The following is a 14844-nucleotide window of genomic DNA, read 5'->3' on the forward strand; positions in this document are numbered from 1 at the left end:
GTGGTATTGAATTAATTTAAATTAATTAAAGGGTAAGTCATGTCAGGACAGCCCAGCCCCGTGTTATGCTCCACCTGCGCTATGTGGGAATTCAGGGACGCTGCCGTTGTCCCTGATGACCATGTGTGCTGGAAATGTATCCAGCTGCAGCTACTAGCAGACCGCATTGAGACACTGGAGCTGCGGATGGTTAAGTTTTGGAGCATTCACGATGCTGAGAGGGTCGTGGATAGCACATTTAGTGAGTTGGTCACACCGCAGGTAAGGGCTGCACAGGCAGAAGGGAAATGGGTGACCATCAGGCAGAGCAGTCGAAGCAGGCAGGTAGTGCAGGGGACCCCTGTGGCCATCCCCCTCTCAAACAGGTATACCGATTTGGATACTGTTGAGGTGGATGACATACCAGGGGAAGGCAGCAGCAGCCAACTTCCTGGCACCAGGGGTGCTTCTGCTGCTCAGGAAGGGATGAAAAAGAGTGGGAGAGCAATAGTGGTAGGGGATTCTATCGTAAGGGGAACAGATAGGTGTTTCTGTGGCCATAGACGTGACTCCAGGATGGTTTGTTGCCTCCCTGGTGCCAGGGTCAAGGATGTCACTGAACGGCTGCAGGGCATTCTGAAGGGGGAGGGTGAACAGTCAGAGGCCATGGTTCACATTGGGACCAATGACATGGGTAGGAAGAGGGATGAGGTCCTGCAGCAAGAATTTAGGGAGCTAGGTAGCAGATTAAAGAGCAGGACCTCAAAGGTTGTAATCTCTGGATTACTCCCGGTGCCATGTGCTAGTTTATATTTTCAGTGAGTATAGGAATAGAAGGATAGAGCAGATGAATGCGTGGCTAAAGAGTTGGTGCAGGAGGGAGGGCTTTAGTTTCCTGGATCACTGGGTCTGCTTCTGGGGAAGGTGGGACTTGTACAAGTCGGACGGGTTGCACCTGAACCAGAACAGGACAAATATCCTTGCGGGGAGGTTTGCTAGCACTGTTGGGGGGGTTTAAACTAACTTGGCAGGGCGATGGGATACAGAGTGGAGCTATAATAGGGGGTGATGTACAGCCAAATATAGAGGAAAAAACAAGTCAGCTTGGAAGGCAGAGCAAATATGTAATGGCACAAGGGAGTAGGGCAAGGCTGGATGGCATTTATTTTAATGCAAGGAGTCTTGGGAATAAGGTGGATGAACTGAAAGTGTTGATGAACACATGGGAGTATGATATTGTTGCTATCATGGAGACATGGTTGAGGGAGGGGCAAGACTGGCAGCTCAATATTCCGGGGTATAGAATCTTCAGGTGAGACAGAGGGGGGTAAAAGAGGAGGGGGTGTCGCAATATTAATTAAGGAGTCAATTACTGCTGTAAGGAGGGAAGATATATTAACAGGTTCCTCTAATGAGGCCATATGGGTAGAACTTAAAAACAAAAAGGGGGCAAGTACTTTGCTGGGAGCGTACTATAGGCCTCCAAACAGTCAGGGGGAGATAGAGGAACAGATATGTAGGCAAATATCAGAGAAATGTGCAAATAATAGGGTAATAATAGTGGGAGATTTCAACTTCCGCAATATTAACTGGGATAGTCAGAGTGTGAAAGGCTTAGAGGGTGCAGAATTCTTAAAGTGCATCCAGGAGAGCTTTTTGAGCCAGCATGTAGAAAGTCCTACAAGAGAGGGGGCGGTACTGGACCTAATTCTAGGGAATGTGGCCGGGCAAGTGGTAGAAGTGTTAGTAGGTGAGCACTTTGGTGACAGTGACCATAATTCGGTGAGATTTAAGGTAGTCATGGAAAAGGACAGAGATGGACCGGAAATAAAGGTTCTAAATTGGGGGAAGGCCGATTTTAGTATGATAAGGCAGGATCTGGCCAAAGTGGACTGGGATCAGCTACTTGTAGGAAAATCCACATCGGAGCAATGGGAGTCTTTCAGAAAGGAAATTGAGAGAGTACAATGGCAACATGTTCCCGTAAAGGTCAAGGGTGGGACCAACAAGCCCAGGGAACCTTGGATGTCAAGGGATATACGAGAATGGATTAGGAAAAAAAGGGAGGCTTTTGGCAGATACAAAGGACTAAAGACAGAGGAAGCCCTAGAGGAGTATAAAAAGTGCAGGGGGATACTTAAAAAAGAAATTAGGAGAGCGAGGAGGGGCCACGAAATAACACTGGTGAGCAAAATAAAGGAAAACCTAAGGTGTTTTATAAGTATATTAAGGGCAAGAGGATAACTAGGGAAAGAGTAGGGCCCATTAGGAACCAAAGTGGCAATCTGTATGTGGAGCCAGAAGATGTAGGTGGGATTTTAAATGAATTTTTTGCATCTGTGTTCACTATGGAGAAGGACGATGTAGACATAGAAATCGGGCAGGGAGACTGTGATATACTTGAACATATTAGCATCGAGAGGGAGGAGGTACTAGCAGTTTTAGAAGGCTTAAAAGTGGATAAATCCCCAGGCCCGGACGAGATGTATCCCAGGATGCTGTGTGAGGCAAAGGAGGAGATTGCAGGGGCTCTGACACAAATTTTCAGAACCTCTCTGGCCACAGGGGATGTGCCAGAGGACTGGAGAACAGCTAACGTAGTACCATTATTCAAGAAGGGTAGTAGGGATAAACCAGGGAATTACAGGCCAGTGAGCCTAACATCAGTGGTAGGGAAATTATTGGAAAAAATTCTGAGGGACAGAATTAGTCTCCACTTGGAGAGGCAAGGATTAACCAGGGATAGTCAGCATGGCTTTGTCAAGGGAAGATCATGTCTGACTAATTTGATTGAATTTTTCGAGGGGGTGACTAGGTGTGTGGATGAGGGTAGTGCAGTGGATATGGTATACATGGATTTCAGTAAGGCTTTCGATAAAGTCCCGCATAGGAGAATGGTCAAGAAGGTAAGAGCCAATGGGATCCAGGGTGCCTTGGCACATTGGATCCAAAACTGGCTTAGTGGCAGAAGGCAGAGGGTGATGGTCAAAGCTTGTTTTTGTGACTGGAAGCCTGTGTCCAGTGGGGTACCGCAGGGATCGGTGCTGGGTCCCTTGCTGTTTGTGGTCTACATTAATGATTTGGATGTGAATGTAAAAGGTATGATCAGTAAGTTCGCAGATGATATGAAAATTGGTGGAGTGGTAAACAGCGAGGAAGGTAGCCTCAGTCTGCAGGACGATATAGATGGGTTGGTCAGATGGGCGGAACAGTGGCAAATGGAATTTAACCCTGAAAAGTGTGAGGTGATGCATTTTGGAAGGACTAACAAGGCAAGGGAATACACAATGAATGGTAAGACCCTAGGAAAGACAGAGGATCAGAGGGACCTTGGTGTGCATGTACATAGATCCCTGAAGGCAGCAGAACAGGTGGATAAGGTGGTCAAAAAGGCATATGGGATACTTGCCTTCATTAGCCGAGGCATAGAATATAAGAGCAGGGAGGTTATGATGGAGCTGTACAAAACGCTGGTTAGGCCACAGCTGGAATACTGTGTGCAGTTCTGGTCGCCACACTATAGGAAGGATGTGATTGCTTTGGAGAGGGTGCAGAGGAGATTCACCAGGATGTTACCTGGGCTGGAGCGCTTCAGTTATGAAGAAAGACTGGTCAGGCTGGGGTTGTTTTCCTTGGAGAAGAGAAGGCTGAGGGGGGACCTGATTGAGGTGTACAAAATTATGAGGGGCATAGATAGGGTAGATAGAAAGGAACTTTTTCCCTTAGTAGAGGGGTCAATAACAAGGGGGCATAGATTCAAGGTAAGGGGCAGGAGGTTTAGAGGGGATTTGAGGAAGAACTTTTTTCACCCAGAGGGTGGTTGGAATCTGGAACTCACTGCCTGAAAGGGTGATAGAGGCAGGAACCCTCACAACATTCAAGAAGCATTTGGATGAGCACTTGAAATGCCATAGCATACAAGGCTACAGACCAAATGCTGGAAAATGGGATTAGATTAGACAGGGCCTGATGGCCGGCGCAGACGCGATGGGTCGAAGGGCCTCTTTCTGTGCTGTATAACTCTATGACTCTATAGCCTGCCCAGGTAGGCAAAATTTTGGCCTGTGATTTTGTGCATTTGCTGTGTTTTTGCTGTATGCAAATTGACTGCAACACTTGTCTACATATCAGTGACTGCACTTTAAAAGATTCCATTGATGTGACGTGCTTTGGGACTCCCTGAGGGTGAGATATAAAAATGCATGTTTCTTGTATTAGGAATGCAGGACTGAATTAATTCCAGTAAAATAAATGATTGGAAGTGGTTGAAACAAATGATCTTTATAGAGAACTTTAATTTAGTAAATCTGATTACCAAGGCACTGAATACAATTGCAAAAAAAGTAGAATTAGTTCAAGAATCTGGCCACGAGAAACAAATCTGGGTAATATTGCAATAGCTTCAGAGCAGCTAATTGTAAGCTGAGAATAGTTATGAATTTATTGGACTGCGCCAGCTAAATTAGTAAGGGGTAAATGCTTGAGGGTAATCATTGGGACAGTAAATTATTGCAGTGGAAAGGCACCTACAACAACAACAACAACTTGTATTTATATGGCGCCTTTAACATAGTAAAACAGCCCAAGGCAGCACTACACAGGAGTATTTTAAGACAAAAAATTGACACCGACCCTCATAAGGATAAATTAGGGCAGGTGACCGAAAGCTTGGTCAAAGATGTAGGTTTTAAGGAGCGTCTTAAAGGAGGAAAGAGAGGTAGCAAGGTGGACAGGTCTAGGCAGGGAATTCCAGAGCTTAGGGCCTAGGCAACAGAAGGCATGGCCACCAAAGGTTGAGCGATTATAATCAGGGATGCTGAAGAGGACAAAAATAGAGGAGCGCAGATATCTCGGGGGGTTGTGGGGCTGAAGGAGATTACAGAGATAGGGAGGGGCGAGGCCATGGAGAGATTTGAAAACAAGGATGAGAAGTTTGAAATCGAGGCGCTGCTTAACCGGGCGCAAATGTAGGCCAGCAAGCACAGGGGTGATGGGCGAATGGGACTTGGTGCAATTTAGGACACTGGCAGCCGAGTTTTGAATGACCTCAAATTAACGTAAGGTGGAATGCTAGGAACTTAGCGCCTGAGTGCGGCAATTTTAGCGCTGCTCGCAAAATTGACCGGTCGTTTTGCAGCGGCACTAAACACTACCACCACGATCTCCTGTGCCCACAGACCGTGACGTCAGTCAAGCGTGCAATGCCTCGGTAGCGCCCCGGACCAGATATTGAGTTGCGCCCCCTGCCTTAGTGCCTGCCACTAGGAACGACAGGTAGAGCTGAACGTTTTCAAGTCGGGAAGGGTCTGGGGGAGCGCTATTTAAAGGCGAGCACTTCCTGCCTTTTCTTGTTGGCAACATTTTTGGTACACACAGGTTCAGAGGCAGAGAGACGTCTGGAGAGATTTAACGCTGTCCTAAGGAGTTTTGGCCCTCAGCATCACTTTTGAGGTTCCTAAACGCCGAGCTCTTTCCCTGGGCCTATCCATTAGTGCTTCCAACACAATTGCTTTAGAGGTCTCTCCAGGCCGAGATTCAAGGCTGCAATGAGCAGGGTGTGGCTGGCCAACAAGATGGCCCCTCCCCTTTAGGAACTGGACGGCACCAGTCTGTCTGGCTTCCATGGCAACTAATATCACCTGAGCTTTGGTAGCGTTCTGAAGTAGCGCCTCGCTCCCCGACGTTTGCACCTTAAGAGAGGTGTGTGGTGCCTGATTTAGCGCTCAAATCACCTCCAGGGGCGATAGAGGCGAATTTTGCAGTCGGAGACGATAATTAGCGATGGGCACTAAACTTTTCGCCCGGCCGATATTAGCGCCCCAAAATTGGCGATTCCCAATTTTTCCCCCATGGTGTTTTAAAAAAGGCCCTACAATGACAGGAACTTAGGTTAGCGTAGTTCTGGAAATAAAGATGTTGGTTAGATCCTGTGTGGATGCCAACCTATCCCAAGGTAAGCCACAAAACAAACAAGCAATTAGTAGAGGCCAACAAGGCCAAATTTGAAAAGAACATCCATGCAGGTGAGCAGCTGAAGGCCTTGGCCAGACTATAGAATTCAACTTATAGAAACCACCAAGTCCCAAAGTCGTGAGAAAGCACTCGGACCCATGTGTCCTGAGTTGAAGTTAACGTACCACATAATTGCCAGGTATATACTGAGGTATGGTAATGGTTCCAGACAATAACAATATAGAACAGAAGATTTTTTATTAACAGGAAACATTATTTTGGATCTTAATCCCACCTGAGCACAATGTCATCATTTCCCACAATCCCTTCTCACACTAGAAATAAACTTGGCTATCTCTCAAATCCATTTAAACCGTTTACTTCAAATGTATTCCTTGACAGCTTATTCTCAAGTCTATTACTATTTATATAAAAGAAACATTCTGCTTGACTTCCCTGATTACTTCTCCCTTTCATAATCTTACAAAATTTAATTAAAGCAGTTTAAAGTCTTGTCTTTTTAAAGAAAGCTGCCTTACTTTCACAATGTTTCCTCATAACAGATTTCTAACAGCTGGAATCAGCTTCGCTGCTCACTTGTGTATGCTCGCAAAGCCAATAATTTAATTCCTACGACCAGGTGGCTAGTACTTGATTTGTAAATGCCTGAGAGTGCCTCCTTATATTTGGAAATCTTTAGCTCTACTTGATACCTATTTGAGATCATTATCTTTCCATAGTACATGCCAGCTTCCTTGACTGAAGTACTTCAGATAACTGATACTTTCTCCAGAAACATTGCAACTTCTGTTGATTTATATTCTGTCCCTTTGCTAATATATCACAATGGGGTGGAACTTCCACAGAGCTTCACTCGATTTCCCAACATAAGTTCAATGGAAAATCGACGGAAACCCCAGAGAAATAGGTAAACGGCCTCTTCTTCACCCTTCTTCACTCAGTAGCACTAACTAGAGTGTTGTTCAGGCAGTCCGGTATGTTTTGGGGTCTAAATGAGCCTAGTAAACGTTTGGTGCCCTGGTGCCCTGGTGTTCTACATGCTGGCCAGCCACACTGGGGCACAACAGGTGCCTCAGGCATGGTTTAGGTCTCAGACCTCCATGCACAATATTACAGGGAGCCAACACCTGATACTCTTCAACATTATTAACCCATACACTTTATTTTGGACCCTTGATCCCACATTAATAATTTTATACGTCATCCATACTGAACTGCATCTACTATATACTAGCCAAACTGGAAACTGGCATGGATAAAGGGAGGATAATGACCTCAAATAAGTACCACTTAGGGCCAAACATGTCCAGGTATAAATTGGCACTGTCAGGCATATACAACTTAAGATTAAGCAAGTCTCCGATTGAATCTACTACAAAAGTCCCCAACAAGTACAGGGACAAGAATAATAAGTGGGTGCAAGACAAATATGAAGTTTGGCCCTGGAGTAAGAGAAGTGCCATGTGAGTCCTTGAACTCAGGCAATGACCATTTCCAACAAGAGAGAGTCGCACCTCCTCCCCCTTGATGTTCAACGGGATTACCATCGCTGAATCCCCCACCATCAGCATCCTGAGGGGTCACTATTGACCAGAAACTTAACTGGACCAACCACATAAATACTGTGGCTACAACAGCAGGTCAGAGGCTGGGTATTCTGTGGCATCTACAAGGCACAAGTCAGGAGTGTGATGGAACTCACCACTTGCCTGGATAAGTGCAGCTCCAACATCACTGAAGAAGCTTAACAGCATCCAGGACAAAGCAGCCCACTTGATTGGCACCCCATGCACCATCTTAAACATTCACTCCCTTCACTACCGGCGCACCGTGGCTGCAGTGTGTATCATCTACAAGATGCACTGCAGCAACTCACCAAGGCTTCTTCGACAGCACCTCCCAAACCCATGACTTCTACCACCTAAAAGGACAAGGGCAGCAGGCACATGGGAACACCACAATCTGAAAGTTCCCCTCCAAGTCACACATCATCCTGACTTAGAAATATATCACCATTCCTTCATCGTTGCTCAATCAAAATCCTGGAAATCCCTTCCTAACAGCAGTGTGGGAATACCTACAGCTCACGGACTGCAGCGGTTCAAGAAGGCGGCTCACCACTACCTGCTCAAGGGCAATTAGGGATGGGCAATAAATGCTGGCCTTGCCAGCGATGCCCACATCCCATGCACGAATTTAAAAAAAGAGAGAATTTTAATTAAAACCAGGAAAGAGAAGGTAGACAGGAAGTCAGGGGTTGCTTGGGGAGGTAAAAGATGCACTAGAATAAATCATATGGTAGAAAAACTGAGGAAAGCTGGATGCCGGGGAGTTAATGGAACCATAAAGTGTGCTGCACTTTAGTGTCCACCTGTGTTTCACTTAAAAGGGTAAAGGATTAGCTCTCAGGCTTTCGAGAGTAAATACACACAAATAGCAAAACTGCTGCTTCCCTGCCATGTAAGTCATCAGGTGATGCCAGACATCATCACAGTTTGACCCCACTGTAGTGTATGTACCTTTAAGGGGAGAACTACTTTTTACAGCTCCTGTATACTGTAGTACCGGCAGTGACCACACCTGTATATAAACCCTGAGTAGGGATCTGTACTTTTAGTTTTAGAGTAACCCTCATCCAGTAAACACCTGTTGATTGTTCCTCTGCAGTCTCTGTCTATAAATTGAAGGACACCATACAGCAAGATTCAAGGATTTAACATTGGCGACGAGTCGATTCGAACCTACCTGCAACTCTGTAGAAGAAGGCCGATTCCACCAGCACGGGCGTCGACCATCCAGCGGAGACTCCAGCGAGACGGGCTGGCAACAGGTACGGCGCAGACCTTTCCCGCACAGCGGCGGCTAGAGCCGACCGACGGCACAGGAAAAGGCCGAGCAGCGTCGACGGGAGCAGAGAGAGGGTAAAGCGCACAGGGCGCAGCCGGGGTTGAAGACCGAGCGGCGTCAACGGAAAAAAAAAAGAGAGAAGGTAAAGCGCACAGGGCACAGCCGGGGTTCAGGACCGAGCGGCGTCAACGAGAGAGGTGCGCAGGAAAACGCGCAGAGTGCGGCCGGTGTTCAAGGGCTGAGCAGCGTCCACAGGGGAAAAAAAGAGAAGCGCGGGAGACGCCATTTGAGCCGCAGCGGAGAAGAAGGGAGAGCGCGGGAGGCGCCATTTTGAGCCACAGTGGAGAAGAAGGGAGAGCGCGGGAAGAAAGGAAAGCGCGGGAGTCTCCATTTTGAGCCATCGGAGAAGAAGGGAGAGCGCGGGAGACGCCATTTTTAGCCCGTCTAACCACACCCAGGGATGCCGAAGAGTGGCAGTGTCACAGCGTTCGACAATGAAGTTGAAGATTGGGCGACATATATAGAACACATAGAAGTATACTGCAAGGCGAATGAAGTGCCAGATGCCAGGAAAGCACTGGTATTGTTGAATTCCATGGGTGCAAAAACGTACGGCTTACTGCGAAACCTAGTAACCCCAGAGAAGCCAGTGGAAAAGGATTTTGAAAGCATAGTGGCAATCCTACAGGACCACTTAAACCCCACACCGCTGCTGATAGCAGAAAGATTTAAGTTTCACAAAAGGAACCAGCATAAAGACGAAAGTAATGCTGAGTATTTAACGGAACTGCGCAAGCTATCGAAACACTGCCAGTTTGGAACGGGACTAGCAGATACTTTAAGGGACAAGTTTGTGTGTGGGCTTCAAAGTGAAGGAACCCAGAAACGGCTTCTATCAGAAAAGGATCTTACGCTGGACAAGGCTTTCAGCATGGCAGTATCACACGAAGCAGCCGCATGGGGTGCTGCAGAGATACAACGGAGACCGCAAGAATATGGCACAAATGAAATGTCATATGGAGCAGTGAAGTGTTATCGCTGCGGCAGAACAAAACATGACCATAACGATTGTTGGTTCAAGGACCAAGTGTGCAGACAGTGTGGAAAAGTAGAACACATAGCAAGAGTCTGCAGGTCGGGAAAGAAAACCAGCAGCAAGAAATCTCCACAGGAGAAGTACAAAAAGGTATATAAGGTGACGGAGAGTAGTTCAGACGAACAGAAAAGTGATACAGACACCGGAAGCAAGGAGCTGGGTTGTCTGAAACTACATAATGTAATCAAAATGGAGGATCACCAAACTATCTGGGTCACGCTCAAGATAGACGGAGTCCAAGTGAAAATGGAATTGGACACAGGATCAGCCCTAACAGTCATAAACCGAAGGGACTACAAGCGGCTATTCTCACATATACCCTTGAGAGATACAGAGATTGTCTTGAAGACGTACATGGGGCAAAAATTCTACCCCAAAGGAAAAATAAGGGTGAACGTGATATACAACGGCAAGGAAACACCAAAAATGGACCTATATGTATTGCCAGATGGAGGACCACCACTACTAGGACATGAATGGATCCGGAAGATACAGTTAGATTGGCATTCCATACAAGCACTGACGGTAGATGCCAAAATGGATGACGACGTCACACCTGGACGACTGTCAAAAATGCTAACTGACGCACAAGAAGTGTTCCAGGAGGGACTCGGAACACTAAAAGGCATAACAGCGACGATCAAAATAGAGGAAAATGCAAGCCCAAAGTTTTTTAAGGCCAGACCGGTGCCTTATGCGATACGCCCAGCCGTCGAAGCAGAGCTGGAAGGGTTGGAACGTTCTGGAGTACTGTCCAAAGTGGACTGGAGCGACTGGGCTACACCCATCGTTCCTGTAATGAAGAGGTCATTGAGTAATACGCCTGGGGAACCAAAGAAGGTTCGCATCTGTGGGGACTTTAAGGTGACAGTGAACCCAATCCTTCACACGGTACAATATCCGCTTCCGCGGATTGAATATATTTTCGCCTCGCTATCTGGAGGAAAACGCTTCACAAAGATTGATCTGGCCCAGGCGTACCTGCAAATGGAGGTAGAAGAAGCCTCGAAACAGTACCTCACGATCAACACTCATAAAGGTCTCTATCAATACAACCGGCTGGCGTTCGGGGTAGCATCAGCTCCGGCTATTTGGCAAAGGGCAATGGATCAAGTCCTGCAAGGGATTCCAGGTACCCACTGTTATTTGGACGACATCCTGGTCACGGGCGAAAATGACAGTGATCACCTCGCCAACCTGGAGCAGGTGCTCACTAGATTGAAGGAATATGGGCTCCGAGCTAATCGCCACAAATGCGAGTTTTTCCAGAAGCAGATCTCGTACTGTGGCCACGTTATTGATGAAGAGGGGTTACATAAGTCCCCTGAAAAGATTGAGGCAGTAGTCAAGGCTCCAGCACCGGAAAATGTGTCACAACTGAGGTTGTTCCTCGCGCTGGTGAACTACTGCCATAAGTTCTTGCCGAATTTGTCTGCAGTACTACACCCATTGAACACCCTACTGCAAACGGGGGTGCCATGGAAGTGGAATGACGAATGCAAACGAGCTTTCCAGAAGTGCAAAGAATTGATCACATCAAAAGGGGTGTTGGCTCATTTCAACCCAGCACTACCAATTCGGTTGGCGTGTGATGCATCACCCTATGGTATTGGAGTGGTGCTGTCGCACAAATTCCCGGACGGCTTGGAGAGGCCAGTAGCCTTTGCGTCTCGGTCACTAACCTCAGCCGAGCGTAACTACGCCCAGATTGACAGGGAGGCCCTCAGCCTAGTGTGGGGAGTGAAAAAGTTCAACCACTATCTGCACGGGCAGAAGTTCACCTTGCTGACTGACCACCAACCACTTGTCTCCATCTTTAATCCAAAGAAGGGCGTTCCTGTAATGACTGAGCAACGGCTACAAAGATGGTCCCTTTTTCTAGTGGCGAACCAATATGAAATAGAGTATAAGGGCACGAAACAGCATGGAAACGGTGATGGGCTATCACGCCTGCCAATGCCTACTGCGGAGGAAGCACCAGCAGTGGACACTGTCGAAATATTTCATTCGACTATAATTGAACGCTTGCCAGTAACTAACGCGGATATAGAGAAGGAGACCCGAAATGACCCGACACTGTCTCGGGTATATGATTTGACGGTGAAGGGATGGCCAACACATGGCGACTCACTGTTGCCAGCATTCTCATCCAGAAGAGAACAGCTGTCAGTATGCCAGGGGACCTTGATGTGTGGATCCCGAGTGGTAATTCCACCCAAGTTAAGGGAGAGAGTGCTCAATGAGCTTCATGAAGGCCACCTGGGAGGCGTGAAAATGAAAAGCCTTGCTATGGCTTATGTGTGGTGGCCGGGGATCGATCAGCAAATTGAGGACCTGACAAAGAGCTGCTCAGGATGCCAGAAGGTCCAAAATGCACCACCACATGCCCCTCTACACCCATGGGAGTGGCCCTCCTCTCCATGGCAACGGGTGCATATTGATTTTGCTGGTCCATTCATGGACTCAATGTTCTTAATAGCTGTGGATGCGCACTCGAAATGGCCTGAGGTGATCAAAATGTCCTCCACCACCACGGAGAAAACGATTGCAGTCCTACGGACCATATTTGCCAGGAACGGCTTGCCAGAGCAGATTTGCTCTGATAACGGACCACAGTTTGTGTCCGAAGAGTTTCGGAAATTTATGAGAAGGAATGAGGAAAGGCATTACACATCCTCACCATATCATCCAGCCACAAATGGATTGGCTGAGAGGTTCGTACAAACCTTTAAAAAGGCAGTAAGGGCCATGTGCGATGACGACATTCCACTGCTGCATAAGGTGGACAATTTCCTGTTAGCCTACAGAAATGCGACACATGCAGTTACCAACCAGACCCCGGCCATGATGTTCTTTAACCGAAGGTTGAGATCTCGTCTGGATTTGCTCAGACCAAATGTACGAAGAAATGTTGAGAATAAGCAATTCCAGCACATCAATGAGATGCTGACAACGAGCTTCAATATAGGGCAACCAGTCTTGGCCCGCGACTACCGAACAGAGAAATGGTAACCAGGAACGATATGCACACGGCAGGGGCCACTAATGTACACAGTGGATGTTGGGGAGAACATTGTGAGACGCCATGTCGTCCAGATCCTAGCGTCACAGGAACGAGTCACAGAATCACAGAAATCACAGAAACCTCACAGTGCAGATGGAGGCCATTTCGGCCCATCGAGCCTGCACCGACACAAATCCCACCCGATCCCCGTAACCCCTACACCAACACATATCCCACCCTATCCCCGTAACCCCACGTATTTAATCCCCCTAACACTAAGGGTCAATTTATCATAGCCAATCAACCTAACCCGCACATCTTTGGATTGTGGGAGGAAACCGGAGCGCCCAGAGAAAACCCACGCAAACACGGGGAGAATGTGCAAACTCCACACAGACAGTCACCCGAGGCCGGATTTGAACCCGGGTCCCTGGTGCAGTGATGCAACAGTGCTAACCACTATGCCACCGTAACTGGTGATGAACCCAACATACAGGTAGCATCTACCCCAGAAACAGTAGCATCGGAAGCTGATGAACCAACCGACGACAGGGGGCCAGAATCGCCTCCGCCGCAAGAGCAAGACAATCAGGAAAGGCGCTATCCAGAAAGGATCAGGAAGCCGCCCCAAGACTGAATTTATAAATGGACTATTTTCAGTTAATGTTGCATGTTAAAAGTGTTAACTGTTAAATTAATGTTATGGTACTGTTAATCTAAAAGGGGAGGAATTGTAGTGTATGTACCTTTAAGGGGAGAACTACTTTTTACAGCTCCTGTATACTGTAGTACTGGCAGTGACCACACCTGTATATAAACCCTGAGTAGGGATCTGTACTTTTAGTTTTAGAGTAACCCTCATCCAGTAAACACCTGTTGATTGTTCCTCTGCAGTCTCTGTCTATAAATTGAAGGACACCATACAGCAAGATTCAAGGATTTAACACCCACAACACAGTTGACAATTCTTTCAATAAAGTTTCACGTGGCAAAGGTTGAGTGCAACAATAAAGTTGGATCAGGATGCTTCAGACTAACCAAAATGCCAGGTTCATTCAGCAACATTTTTACAAGGGACATCAGAACAGCAGACATTGATTGATCACAGATACAGTACCATAAACAACAGACGGAGGTAAGGGAAGCATGAAATCTTCCATGCAGCCTAAACTAATATCAGTTACTTCACTGGAATAAATAGAAAGGTCAAAGAGTGAAAGCAGCTGCTGGACGAGGGAAAGGAATTCTTGCAAACTGCCTCAGTTGGCTGATTTATAGTGCCAACCAAGATGGGACTGGTTTGCAGAGTGTGATTTGTTGCAGAACTTTCTGCAAATATTAAGCAAAATAAATTAAACTATCCAAAATAATTACATTTTCTGTAAAATGTATTGTGATTCTTCAACATCTGGTCAATCATGACTGGCTTTAATTTAATGTCTGTGGTAAAATTAGTTGACATGTGTGAATAGGAATAGGAACAAAAATAATTTTAGCACTTTCTGCCATGTCACTCAGGACCAGTATATTCTTCAAACATTCATAACTGATTGCATATTTCATGTGATATCACAAAGTGACTAGGGTCCTCAATTTAAATAAAGGAAACTACGATGGTCTGAGGAGTGAGTTGGGTAGGATTGATTGGGGAATGGCACTCAAAGGGTTGACGGCGGATAGGCAATGGCAAACATTCAAAGACCGAATGGATGAGCTACAGAATTTGTTCATCCCAGTTTGGCATAAAAATAAAACCAAAAAGGTGACTCAACTGTGGCTAACAAAGGAAATTAGGGATCGCATAAGATCCAAGGAGACGACATATAAATTGGCCAGAAAAAGCAATAATCTTGAGGATTGGGAGCAGTTTAGGATTCAACAAAGGAGGACAAAGGGATTAATTAAGAAAGGGAAAATAGAATATGAGAGTAAGCTAGTAGGGAAC

The sequence above is a fragment of the Somniosus microcephalus genome, chromosome 9 (genome assembly GCF_052327205.1).
Source record: "Somniosus microcephalus isolate GS21.2 chromosome 9, FLI_Smic_1.0, whole genome shotgun sequence".
In the NCBI taxonomy this organism is placed as follows: domain Eukaryota; kingdom Metazoa; phylum Chordata; class Chondrichthyes; order Squaliformes; family Somniosidae; genus Somniosus; species Somniosus microcephalus.